The following is a 14,861-nucleotide window of genomic DNA, read 5'->3' on the forward strand; positions in this document are numbered from 1 at the left end:
ATGTGCAACAGGCCATATAAGAACGCAGGGCATCAGTGTAGTAATATTTATCGTTTCTACGAAATTTTCTTGTGAGCTTCTCCGTGTCTAAGCGGTTAGCGTACGCGCCTTTGGTGTGGGAGATCCGGGTTCGATTCCCGGCGGGTGCTCATGTAGTTCGGACTCCATATTAATCGTTAGGTCCCGTCACATATAGCCTCGCTACTGAAAGGGACGCTAAACTCAAAATCAACAAAACTCAACATTCGATCGATCTTCCAATACTTACTACGTAATGAGCTTCTTCGGCGCATTACCCGCGGTGGGTATACTCTTTTTATAGATCATACATAAAATGGTAAATGATAGGATAGATAACAGGATTTTTTTAGCACAAGGAAACGTTACGTAAAGTGTGTTTGTAGGCTTGTACAGATCCTTTTTGTACCGTATGTTTCAACGTTATGGATGTCAATAGTAGACACACATACACAAAAATGGTAGGCACACATACACCTGAAACTAATTGTATTAAGTACAAGAGGCAAAACTGTATTAAACATCATTTCTCAAATCATAAATAAGTTTTGGTATCGTTTTTCTCCTTGTACTTAATGCAATTCTGACAAGCTGGTTAGGTTAGCTTATGTAAAATCACCTATTGTTATGATACAGCGTGGTAGATCGAGGGAATGATCAAGTGGGCCCACCCCAAAAGAAGCGGGCTTTTTCGGGTTTGACCCACCTGAAAACCTGCCTGGGTTAAGACAATCAAAGTTCCACTATGAGCAACTTACCAAAAGGTTTTAGTCGACATCTTGGAAAATGGCGTTTTTCTCTGCAACTTCGGTATATATGGGAATATTTTAACCTAACAAACAAGGTTCGATTCAGAGCGACTAGACATCGGACTTAGTACAATGATTTTATTTTACTTTTTCTCCCTTTGCTCCGCAATTTCTTGGAATATGTTTACCAAACAAACGTTCTTTGGTTCAAATTAATGTGCTTAAATGTTTTTCGAGTGTTATCTTCAAGTGCCCAGGACGTAACAGGGTTGTCCCAAGTGGGCCCAGCCCGAAAGCACCCGGTTCGGGTTGGACCTTTCTGAAAACCCACCCGGGTTTTAGAGCTTTTAGTTACTGTATTATTGGTACAACTAAGGTGATCACATTGAAAGTGATTTTTATCAGATTTTGGACTTTCCTTGGGCGAATTAGATGCTTCAATGCATCGGCGCAAATCTGTAGTCAACATTGGGGGGGACGGGTAAGACCGCTCCCATATTATATATATATATATATATATATATATATATATATATATATATATATATATATATATATATATGTGTGTGTGTGTGTGTGTGTGTGTGTGTGTGTGTTTGTGTGTGTAAGCGATGTTCAAAATATGTAAGAAGTTGAAAAACAATGCTGTGAAGAATCAGGGGACAGAATTGTCTTCAATGGCGTATTTAGGAGGCTATCGGGCTCAAGCTCCCCTGAAATAAATTTGTTAGTTTTTCGCATTCCACGTACAACAATAATCCTTCTAACCATTTCTAAGAATGTCATTGACTTTCCATTTTCTTATGCTATTTGTTCAGAAATAATACTGTATTTGCCAAATTTCATTCCATGTAAGAACTGCGTCCTTTTGTCCTTTCTTTCGTCCTTTCTACTTTTCTTTTTCTTTTTCTTGACGTTACTTTCTTTCATTTTGTCTATCATACTTTATCGACCATTGTCAGTTCTGATTCAAGTCGGCCGTCATCAGTAACACCAAAACTAAGAGGAGTTTATAAGCGAAACTGGTGTTCCACACCAACTTCCGCGGATATCAACATGACAGGACTTTAGTTATTATAACAAAGGAAAATTATATCGTTTAGTTATTTTTAAAAGAAGGAAATGTTTGAATTTAAAAAAAATCAAAACGAGGGAATAATTAGCCCGGGAAACTTGGAAGGCCAAGAGGATGCTTCCTTTTTCTTGTATGAATAGAATAAAGGGTTAGATTCACTCCTAAATTTTTGTATCATATCACATAGGATTTATCGGTCTGCAATTCTTGCCATTATAACTTCAATTTATGCATAAATTAAAATATATTTAATTCTCAAACTCATGTGGGCAATTGCCCACATCCTTCCTTGTGTTGGGCATAGCACCTCGAAACAAAATCCTAGATACGCCATTGGTTGTCTTCAACATTGGGAGGTGGGCACATTTGAGGCTTATTCTAGAGAAGGGAGATGAAACTCATATTACGGTAGATGAATTTGATAAACTGTTGTAGAGTATATTATATATTAGGCGATGTAGATGAAGTAGTAGTACATATCAGTATTACAAACCACTGCCGTGAACACATTCTGAAATCTGAATACATGCACATTTATAATTTGTATGTTTCTAATTAGGCATCCACAACGATCCACGTTAAAATTGTTTTATAATAATATAAATAATGACTTTCCCAAAACTATGAAGAAAGAATATCAATTATGTATGACGCAACAATACTCTTTGAGCAAAATGATGATAATCTCAATCAAGGACGCCGATTTCTCTGTAATTTGGGGGGGGGAGCATTCATAAAAAATGCATAAAACAATATATATAACAAGAGAAAATACATATAAAAATGCATATTCATAAAAATACAGGGAATCCACGTGAGCTTTTGGGGGGGCCTCCGACTTCCCAGGATCGGCCCCCTTGATCTCAATAACATTAAAGGAATCGTTACAGAAATCTAACGCATGTCATATACTCTTTAGTTAACAGATGTAACCTTAAGATTCTAGAGAAAAATATTCCAGTAATTGAATTCCTTTCTTTGCTTACGAAGCATCCTCTCTCAAAAGAAAAATTGGGACACGCGTAAATACGTAGGAACAAACCATGGTTTGAACGAGCAGAAAAGAGAAAACAAGCAAAATTACGTTGGCTACAAAATCCGAATGAAATAACCACACAAAATTTCGTAGACATCAGGCGGAAAACTTCCAAAACTTTTAGAACAAAGAAACGCAATTTTTTGAAAGCTAAAATTTAGGAACTTGAAGATAATAGTAAAAATAAAAACATTCTGGACATGTATAAAGGTATCAACGAATTTAAGAAAGGCTATCAACCTCGTGCTTATATTAAAGAAAGCTGATGGAACAGTTCCCACTGATACAGATAGCGTTTTAAAAAGATGGAAAGATTTCTTTAACGATTTGCTTAACACGCAGCAAAAACTAATGTGCGTGGAGAAAGGGAGATACACACCACAGAAACGTATATACCAGAACCCAACCGAATAGAAGTAGAAATCGCTATAAAGAAATTAAAGAAACACAAATATCCGGGTGCAAACGAAATTCCGGCTGAGTTAATTTTAGCTGGAGGCGAAAAATTCTGGAACAAGATACACAAACTCATTCTCCATATCTACAACAAGGAAGAATTGCCACAAGAGTGGAAAGAATCAATCATTGTTCCAATCCACAAGAAAGGCGACAAAACTGACTTATCGAGGTATCTCTCTTCTGTCAACATCCTATAAAATCCTTTCAAACATTCTATTAGCAAGATTGACCCCATACGCAGATGAAATGATTGGAGATTATCAGTGTGGATTAGACGAAATCGATCAACTATCGACCAAATATTTACCATTCGCCAAATACTCGAAAAGAAGTGGGAATACAATACCCCGGTACATCAACTATTTATTGATTTTAGAAAGGCTTACGACTCGGTTAAGAGAGAAACATTGTACAACGTTCTTACAGAATTTGGAATACCGAAAAGCTAATTAGATCTATTAAGGCATGTTTAAATAAATCCCAAAGTAATGTCCGGGTAGGAAAATTTTTGGCCACGAGCTTTCCCGTCGAGAATGGCCTGAAACAAGGAGATGCGTTGTCGCCATTATTATTTAATTTTGTGCAGGAATACGCTATAAGGAAAATCAAAGATAGCAACCAGGGCCTAGAATTGAACGGTATTCACCAGGTTATGGCATATGTTGATGTAAATTTAATAGAGGATGACAGGAGAATAATAGAAAGAAATGTACAGATCTTATTAAACGCTTGCAGGGGCATGGGTTTAGAAGCAAATGCAGAGAAAATTAAATACATGGAAGTGCGTCGGGACCGTAATACGATAAATTATAGATGCGTTAAAGTATTAAATAATTCTTTTGATAAAATGGATACTTTCAAATATCTAGGATCAATATTAACATACGAAAATCACATTCACGAAGAAATTAAATGTCGACTAAAAGCAGGGAATTCGTGTTACTATTCGGTTCAAATCTCATGTCGTCGCAAATTCTGTCGAGGAATTTGAAGCCTAAAATATATAAAACGATAATCATACCTGTTGTTCTGTATGGTTGTGAAACATGGTCGCTTACTCTAAAGGAAGAACATAGACTGAAAGTATTTGAGAACAAGATCGTGAGACGAATATTCGGACCCAAGAGGAACGGGAATGGAGAATGGCAGAACTTTAAAATGAGGAACTACATAATTTATACGGTTTACCAAACATTGTTAGGGTCATCAAGTCTAGGAGGCTTAGGTGTGCAGGTCATGTAGCCAAGATGGAAGAAAGTAGGATCGCTTTCAAAGTGTTAGCGGTAAGACCAATCGGAAAACGACCATTAGGAATACCTAGGCGCAGATGGAAAGACAATATTAAGATGGATCTCGCAAGAATAGGAATACAAAGTAAAAACTGGATCCAGTTGGCTAAGGATAGAAGTCAGTGAAGAGCTTTTGTGAACGCAGCATTGAACCTCCGGGTTCCATAGGCTATAGAGTTAGTTAGCTTACGAAGCATGAGTAGATGCCTAGGCTGATACTACAAATAGATTAAATTCCCATTTACTGAAAAGATGGGTTCTACTGACATTGGATAGTCTATATATTCTTCGTGTGCTAGGGCCTAGGGGAGAAAAGGAGAGAAGATTTCATATCAGGTTACGTCACGCACAGTTGCACACCTTAATTTTTATTAAAAATGAAAAAGCCAAGAGAAACAAATTTCATCTCACTTTCCTTCGTGGCACTCGGACACAGATCATTCTGCAAAAAGCACTTTTCAAATCGGATTATTGGGAGAGCCTCCAATTTCAATGTTGGGGGGGGGGGACATATGTCCCCATTTCCCTGGAATTTGTGCCCGTACCTACAGCTGAGACAACTTTTCAGCATGAGGAGAAGGGTATATCCTTCTCTGGCATCACAGGCGTGCGCAACGTGGGTGCCATGGGTGCTTTGGCACCACCATTAGACAAACTTTTTTATGTAGAATTATTACAAACTGAGAAGAGATTACGTGTTAATTATTTCCCGTCTGCATGTGTGCCGTCCGTTGGATGCAATGATGCTATCTTTTCTTAGGGTAAGGGGGGAGAGGACGACATTCCATATGGTGGTACTTTAGATCTGGCACCCAGATTCCAATGTCCTGCGCACGCTAGTGTCTGGCATTTATTGCAATTTGTGCCCAAGTAGTGGAAGTGGAATTAATACATACTGATGATACTACTAAATGCACTACAACACGAAGTTCAGTTTGAAATACTACAGATTACGATTCTTTTTTAAAAATGGAAAAGTCAAGAGAAATCAATTTCATCTTACATTCCTTTGTGGCAGTCGGACACAAATCATCAAGCAATCCCAAAAAACACTTTTTAAGTCAGATTATTGGGGGGGACTGTCCCCCCCAGGTCCAACTTTGAGGGGGACATGTCCCCCTCGGCCCCCCCGGGATTTGCGCCAGTACTTCAATGTTAAAGTATACAACAACAACATAGTTCTGAATGCACGAATATATATTTTATTTTGGGTCATTATAGGCAGAAAATGATAGATTTTATTTGTCCCTTTCCGGCGTTTTGTTTTTTATATATTGGTCATTTTAAAAACTTTTTATAGGTCTTAACGTCATTTTTTTTTTTTTTTTTTTTTTGCACTTCATCTTTCAACAATAAACTTACTAGTCATAAACTCGAATCACCACCACATTTCAAACATCTCTTCTTTAATAAAGAAAATTCAAAAGATAAGACATTCTTCAACGACTGGACTGATAAAACTAGATCTGCAACAATCACAAATCCGATAAGGGGGCGTAACAATGTCTCCCACCAAGTGGGCTGAGGATGGAAGTTTTCTTATTTTAGTTTGTACTTCAGTTTGTGGAAGAAGGACAGACCGTTAAGATTCCAGAAGTTTGTATTTCTTGAACATTACATTCATTAAATATGTAATTCTAATTAAATTAGGTCTTATTTTTACGTCGTTTCTTCCAGTTTTTAGATCCTTTTAAAGATATTTTTAGATTTTATAGGTCCTTTTTAGGCAATTCCTTTAACATCCGAGCCCTAGTAATCATGAAACAAGCTGTCGACTCTCCCCTGGAGTCTTGGTCACGGAGGTTAAAAGCAGGAAGAAAAAGAATAGAAACATGAAGGAATAAAAAAGAACGTATTTACCAAGGAGAAGAGCTGTGTGCAACACACATAAAAAAGGACGGCTGTCTTACGTACCTAGACCTTAATGTAAGAAGTCAAAAGAGCAAATTCGTTACCAGTGTGCACCATAAGCCAACAGCAGGTACACAGTACATTCATTATAAATCTCCACATTCAGCAAGTACCGAAGCAAATATTTGGAAGAATTTCTTTTTTGGAAGCCATACGACTTACTTCCTTAAAAACAATCTAACAGGCAGAGATTGAATTCCTGATGAAACCGGGTACTCTGAAGGGGTACCCAGCTTCATTATTAGATAATTGGTATTATCGGGTTAAGAGGAATTTAAGTTCCGATAAACCTGAAACTGACATAAAGGATGAAACAATAGATTGGATTGCCGATTTTTCTCAGATTGACAACTGCAGTAAATAGACTCTGCACACAATATGATTTTCTTACAGCTTTAAAGTCACCTAAAACTTTAGAAAAGGACATCACCCAATTTAAGTTATTACACGGATTTCAATGAAAAATATGGTATTTATGGAATAAAATGCAGTTGCTAAGAGAGTTATAGGCAAAATGAAAAGAAATTTAAAAATCCGAGTAAAGGAATGCATTAGTTTCGAAAGCGGAAAATCCGGTGTGAGGTTTATCGAAACATTTAAAAGAAACGCAGCACAGGATAGAAGATTCAAAAATTTTATTTGGAGCTAGAAATGAAGTAGAGACTGGTTTATGAAAATTTATTAAAAATTCATTAAAAAAAATTAATTCTAAACAACTGAATGACGAATGGGGAGCGCTTATCATAAAATTTTCACAGCATTGACATGACAATAAAAATAACATGAGTTGGCAACCATCCAGGTCTAAGTACGTAACTGCCGTCCTTTCATGTGTGTGTGGGGTGCGCATTGCACACAGTTCTTCTTCTTGGTAAGTCCGTTCCTTCTTATTCCTTAATGTTTCTGTTCTGTTTCTTCGTTTTTTAACCTCCGTGTACAAGCCTCCAGGGGAGAGTCGAAAACATGGAATTGTAAAGTTTCAGGAATTACAGAAACCTCTATAAGTAGGAAGGAGCTCCTTCATGGCTAAGCGGTTAGCGTACGCACCTTTGGCGTGGGAGACCCAGGTTCGATTCCCGAGGGAAGCTCATGTGGTTCGGATTCAACGTAAATCAATAGGTCCACGACTCATATAGCCTCGCTGCTGAACGGGACGTTAAACTCAAAATCAACTCAATTCTATAAGTAGAATGATAGTTACAATTTCTGAGTGTGGTTTTGCAATATCTTCCTTCTTTTAGTTTAAAATTTTTAGGTACAATGGGTTGAATGACGGTAATGTATATGCCAGGGGCGTCATTTCAGACTTCGCTTGGGGGGGCAAGAGTACCACCGACATAAGACTTTCACGTTTTGTACTAGTATATTAGTAGACAATCGATTAAAGTAGATGTATTCCTCAAACTCTTGGGGGGGGGGCAACTGCCCCCTCCTGCCGTCCCTAAATGACGCCCCTGGTATATGCTATAGTTGAATGATGGTAAACATACGGTATAGTTTTGGTCTTAAGGTTTCACTATAACACTTCATTTTTTTCAAGAATATAAGACTACTTTAAAGAGAAAAGTGATTTTCGAGCAAATAAACTATTTAAGTTCAATCCTCTGCTTTTTGCTTTCCTGTGGTATTTCACCCGTTTCGCATTATCTCACCATCTTTTCTTATGAAATGATGCCAGATTTTTAATTTTATACAGCACGGAGTCCTTCTGAATTTTGTTTGATCCATCAAAGATGCTAATACAATGTAATTCATACATTTTTTTATTGTCTTCAATTCCACAAATCCAGCTGCTTCCCTCGGAGACCATGAACTATTTAAACTGAAGATGCAATTATAGCTGGCAATTTCTATTTTCCTCTTTTAATCAACGTAAAAGTTTTCAATGTTCTCCTAGGGAGACATATAGTTTTGATTTGCAGAATTGAAAACAATCAAGAGTTTTGTGGCAAAGCGGTTAGCGTCCGCGCCTTTGGCGTGGCAGACTCGGGTTCGATTCCCGGCGGGAGCTTATGTGGTTCGGATTCCACGTTAATCAGTAGGTCTTATCTCATATATCCTCGCTGCTAAAGGGACGTTAAACTCAAAATCAACTCAACTCAACATCGAAGACCATTTTTTAAAAAAAGATATAATTTAATTGTATTAGCATCTTTGATGGATCATAATATAATAATCAGGAGGTCTCCATTGTATAGAATTTAAAATCAGAAAGAAAAAAATTAGGATGTTTCCGAAAGAAATCGGAAAAGCTTTACTATGGAACCTTTTCGTGAAAATGCGGGCAGCTCCGGAGGCAGAGACGTTTCCGAAGAAATTCGGAAACTACATTTTTCCAATTCGCTAAGAAACACGTATGTTTCCGAAAATTATTGGGAAGATGTTCGGAAACTTTTCCGACCCAAGTCAGAAAACTTTTCCGATCGTTTTCGGAAACCTACAGGTTTCTTAAGTAGTTGGAAAAATAGTTTCCGAAATTCCTCGGAAACGTCTCTGCCTCCGGAGCTGCCCGCATTTTCCCGGAAACCTAGAGAAAAGTTTTTTACAGTGTGGAGTCGAAGTGCTTCCAAGTTGCCGCTCGTTCGGTACTCTCGGTAAGCTCTACGTGATGCAGTTATTAATGAAAGGTATCGTGGCGGTAATGTGGGTTTATGAAGATGTGCGGTAGTAGTAGGAATAGAGCGATCAGCCGCATTTTGAACTGCTTCAGTTAGTGTAGTGACTACTAAATCGAGGTTATGTTGGGAATCAGGTACAGTGAGCGGAATGATAGCATCGTTAAGTGCAGAGCGGTATTGATCCCAATCAGCCTGATTATAACAGTGGCAATGAATATGAAGATTGTGCTGTGCAGCGTAGTTCTAACTTAATAGGAACATGATCACTTCCTATGGAGTCTAATATCGTGATGGTGATAAACGGAGTCAGAGAAGATGAGGTAATGACAACATCAGGAGTACTGTTACTAGCTGGTCGTGTTAGCTTAGGTAGAATATGAAATTCACCAGTAGTAGTATTTTGAAGAAAATCAAGAAAGTGCTGTTTGTCTCTTTGGGTACGACTATGAAAATTTATGTCTGCCATAATAATGTAATGCTTAGAGTGAGAGTCAATGAAGCGAAAGAAGTCATAATTGAGTTGTTTACCGGGACGAAAATAGATCGTAGCAAAGTTGACAGTATGGCCTCGAAAGTATATTGTAGTTATATTCAGGAAGAGTAATATTATGAGGTGCTGTTACGGATCGATACGGCAGGCGATTGCAAATACCGATAGCTGTGCCACCATAAAGACGTGGTCCTGCAGGGGCATCGTGACGGAGTATGGTATATTTCGGTATGTAGCAATTCAGGTAAGGAGCCAGATATGTTTCGTTCAATGCAAAAGCTGATATTCGTTCTTCTTGTAGTAACTGCGTAAAAAGCACTTGATGGGTCAGGAATGAGCGGATATTCATAAAGAGTAAGTTGTAAGCCATAATAAATACACAGAAAAGTTTAGAGCTGAATTTCGCCATATTAGACATAAACTTCAAGGGGTTGGATTTGAAAGTTTACTGTGGGGCCAGAATAGGTGGTATGAAGCTGAATATTAAACTGGATTATAGCTGCGTGAATGATTTGAGTAAGTATGTGAGTGCGTAGAAAAGGATGGATATTTTGTAGAGTAATGGTCAGAAAGCGTAGTAAATCTTCACCAGTAACTGGATGAAGTAAGGAGTTTTCAGGTGGAGTCGGAGGATCAACGGAGTGAATAGCAGCAACCAGTTCCGGCTTTGAAGGTTCAGGTTGTGGTTTGGCTTTGCATTTGTAGCTGTATGTCGGATGTTTTTCAGGACATGCACTACATTGCGGTGGTGCCTTTTGGTTAGGCCATTCCCTGGTAGGATGTTGCATGGAACAATACCCACATTTAATGGTATTAGTGCATTCAGATGTGGGATGTGAGCAGGCCCGTGCTGGCCCACCGGGACACCGGGACGTGTCCCGGTGCGCCCTCCGAAATATCATAGTATAAATAAAAGTACAAGTTTTTAGTAATAAATTCTTATAGTTTTATTGCTAAAGAACCCGTGAAAGGAGCAATGCGTCCTTTACATTAGGCGCCCTTCCGAGACCACATCAAAGATGAAAGATTTTATTTAGTCTTCTGAATAGCACAGTTCTGTACAATAAATACACAGTTACTGTTGGCGAAGAACCCGTGAAATGTACAGTGCGCCCTTTACATAAGGCGCCCTACGAAACATCACATTATAGATAAGTGGTTTTAGTTATCCTGTATACCAGCTTTGTTTAATAAATTCAAATACTGACTGGTAGTACAGAACCTGTGAAGAATATAAGGCGCCCTTTACATAAGATGCCCTGCGAAATATCACATTATTTTTTTAAATGTTATTCTTCTGTATTTCAGTTTTGTATTATAAATTCATACAGTTGCTATTGCCAGAGAACAGATAAAGAGTATAATCACTTATAAAAATATTATAAAGTTATATAGCTATAAAGCGAAACAATGAGATACATCAAGAATAGTTCGGATAGTCAAACGTACGATGCATTTATGTAATACTACACTGACACTAGTCTCTAATTTACGATTTTTACGGCATCGAAGCTTTCACAGTCTTAATACGCATCCATATATTCGAGCATATTGATTGTTCCTGCGTGTTTTAAAGCAGTGTTCGGATAATCAGTACCTGTTGTATTTCTGAAATATACCTGTATTTCCTGTAAAAAAAAAAAAATGATTGTTCCGAAGTTCGCAGAATCCTCGGATCAGAACTGATAACTTGGCACGAAATCAGCAAAGTAAAATCGACATGAGATTTAGAACATGGAATATAAGAAGTCTCTATAGGGCAGGCGCGTTAAAATTTGTAACAAAAAAAAAAAAAAAAAAGATTGGAAATAGAAGTTGTACCTAGTAGGATATCAGGAAGTTAGATGAGGAGGAAATGGAGTCAAGTCGGAAAATTTTACGTTCTTTTACGAGGAACAAATTAAAAATTACCAACTAGAAAGACGGCTTTCCGTTCACAAACGAATACGTAATATCAGCAATTACATAGGTTGAATTTGTTAATGATAGATTTTCTTTTACTTCTCTTAAGGATCGGTGGTGTAATATTATTGTTTTAAATGCACATGCCCCAACAGGAAATAAGAATGGCGATTTAAAAAATACCGTTTTTTACGAAAGAATAGAACGGGTATTTGATCATCTCCTGCAATACCATATGAAAATTCTGTTAAGCGGTTTCAATGCGAAGGTAGGACCAGATAGTGTTTTCAAACCGATTATAAGGAATAAATGTTTGCATAAGAAAGGTTGTGACAACGGTGTTCGACTCGTGAACTGCGCAATATCCAGAAACCTTATCGTGAAGATTACAAAATTCCAACATCGCGACATTCATAAATATACTTGGATTTCATCAGATGGAAAAACATGTTTTAGTAGACAGAAAAGAACAGTCAAGCACAACTGATGCTCAGTCGTTTAGAGGAGTTGATTGTGATAGTAAGAGAGAGACTATCGTTGAATAAAGGAAATATTCAATATCTCAATACGGAGCGGTTTAATTTTTTCTTATATAGAGAAGAGTCAGGTGAGAGGGGAGCCAGATTGAAGTGTCGAATAGATTCTTGGTTTTAGAAGGTTCGGAGTGCACTAGTGTTCAAGATACTTGATTGAAATTAGAGATAACACTAAAACTTCAGCAAAAGAAATATTGGAGCACGCAGAAATACGTAGGAACAAACTATGGTTCAACCATGAATGTACTAAAGTAGCAGAGAAGGGAAAACAGAAAAAAACTGCGTTGGTTACAAATTTCGAACGAAATAACTACATAAAATTTCATTGTCATCTGGCAGAAAACTTTTGAAACTTTTAGAACAAAGAAACGCGACTTTTGAAAGTTAAAATTAATTAACTTGAAGATAATAGTGAAAACAAAAACATTCGGGGCATGTATAAATGCATCAACGAATTTAAGGAAGGCTATCAACTTTGTGCTTATATATTAAAGAAACATAAAGGAACAGATAACATCTTAAATAAATGGAAAGATTTCTTTGACGATTTGCTTAACACATAGCCAAAAACTAATGCGCGTGGAGAAAGTGAAATGCATGCAGCATAACCGTATATTCCAGAACCTAACCAGACAGAAATAGAAATCGCTATTTTTAAAAAAATAAACACATATCTCCGGGTGTACACGAAATTCTGGTTGACTTAATTTTAGCTGGAGGGGAAAAATTGTAGAGCAAGATACAAACTCATTCTCATTTTCTGGAACAAGGAGGAATTACCACAAGAGTGAAAAGAATCAAACATTGTTCCAGTTCAGAAGGAAAGCAACAAAACAAATTTAATAATTATCGAGGCATTTCTCTTCTGTCAACATCCAATAAATCCTCTTAAACAGTCTATTAGCAAGAATGACTCCATACGCAGATGAGCTTATTGGAGATTATCAGAACGGATTTATGTAAAATCTATCAACTATCGACCAAATACTTACCATTCGACTAATACTTGAAAAGAAATGAGAAAATACAACATTCTGGTACATCAATTATTGACTTTAGACTCTGGTAGGAGGGAAACATTGTACAACATGCTTATAGAATTTGCAATACCAAAAAAGGTAGATTAATTAAGATATGTTTCAATGAATCCCAAAGTAAGGTTCGAGTAGAGAAATTCGTGTTCACGAGCTTTCACGTTGAGAACGATCTGAAACAAGGAGATGCGTTGTCGTCATTATTACTTAACTTTGTTCTGGAGAACACGATAAGGAAAATCAGACAACAATCAAGTCCTAGAGCTGAATTGTATTTGCCAGGTTATGGCGTATGCTGATGATGTAAATTTAATAGATAATGATAGAATAATAGAAAGGAATGCAGAAATCTTAAAAGTAAATGCAAAGAAAACTAAACAAACGGAAGTTGGTCGGGATCGTAATACTGCATTTTATGGATGCATTAAAATACCAAATAATATTTTCTTTCGACAAAGTGGATACTTTCAAATATCTAGGATGTAATGTACCATTACAGTTGAGAGTAATGGCAACTTTTTTCTCACTCTGTACCTAGTGAATTTTTTTTAAAATTCGATTTCGGTTTAATTATACGATTTATTTATCCTCTTTACTTCAAATGAATGTAATGAAACGAAAGGTCTCATTGGGAATCATATTTTCACGGAATAACATATTTATTTATGTTTTGATTAATTGTAAATTCCATTTTCGCATATACAAGTTGAACAGTAACAAGGTTTGCCATGCTGACGTCATACCGAAACATAGTTCCGTCATTGGACATAAATTTTCTTAATTTGAGACCAATGTAGAATTTGGCCAGGTAATTAAACTTTCCCTCACCCCCTCTCACTAGTCCATAGTCACTTTCAGATCCGGTTATATCCGGATTTCTCCAATTTATATTTGTTTTGTAATTTCCGCGGCTGAAAAATTTTGCCCTGATTGCAGGAATCCTCCTATCCCTGTCGTTTTCGGCGCAATATTATCATTCCCAACACGGACGATTCTACAAGTACAGCCGGGACATCAACTACTCTATATTTGCTGGTAAGGACTTAAATTTCTAGTGAAAATCAAGTAAAAATCAGATTAAATGCCGTAGTAAACGCCATATGATCATTTAGGAGCCAGAAATCCTATACTTTTGTTGAAAGAACTGTAAAACCAAGGGAAAATGTCAGATTCCGGTTTACAGGACGCCATGTTGCTGCCCATATAGGATGGACAGAAAGGAGAGTGATTTTTGATCGTTTCAAATCCAATTAGGGGTTAGGGAAACTACGACCTATTCTGTGTGTTTCGTTCGTGTATTTGGTAGATGTGATTTTTTTAATTAATCAATAATTGCATGTACTAATACTGTAATACTAATCAGCAGAATGGCAGCTTAAGCTAACTAAAAGGGCTCTCCTACTCTCTCTCCAAATTGAACCATTTCTAGCGGGGGATGGGTTAGTTATTGTTTGTTTTAGGGCCTTTTCCCCTCTCAGGGGAAAGGTCCCTCAATAAACTTTGTTAAGGAGCCCCAGGGTTTCAAACTCCAGTAAACATGTTTTAAACAATTGGCCAGGTCAATTGGATCTAGGGTTTACTCTTCTCATTTTGTCCCCCTAAAGTTCAATAGAGCCAACTTTATATACCGACAAGGAGTAATGTGTTTGAAGGTACTTGTCTTTAACATGCCTATAATGAATGGTGCTTGTTTAGTTGATCTTTGTGTGTAGTATTTATAGTGGTGTATGTAGTTAGTAGTTCT

The sequence above is a fragment of the Thermobia domestica genome, chromosome 14 (genome assembly GCF_964235325.1).
Source record: "Thermobia domestica chromosome 14, izTheDome1.hap1.1, whole genome shotgun sequence".
NCBI classification, from domain to species: domain Eukaryota; kingdom Metazoa; phylum Arthropoda; class Insecta; order Zygentoma; family Lepismatidae; genus Thermobia; species Thermobia domestica.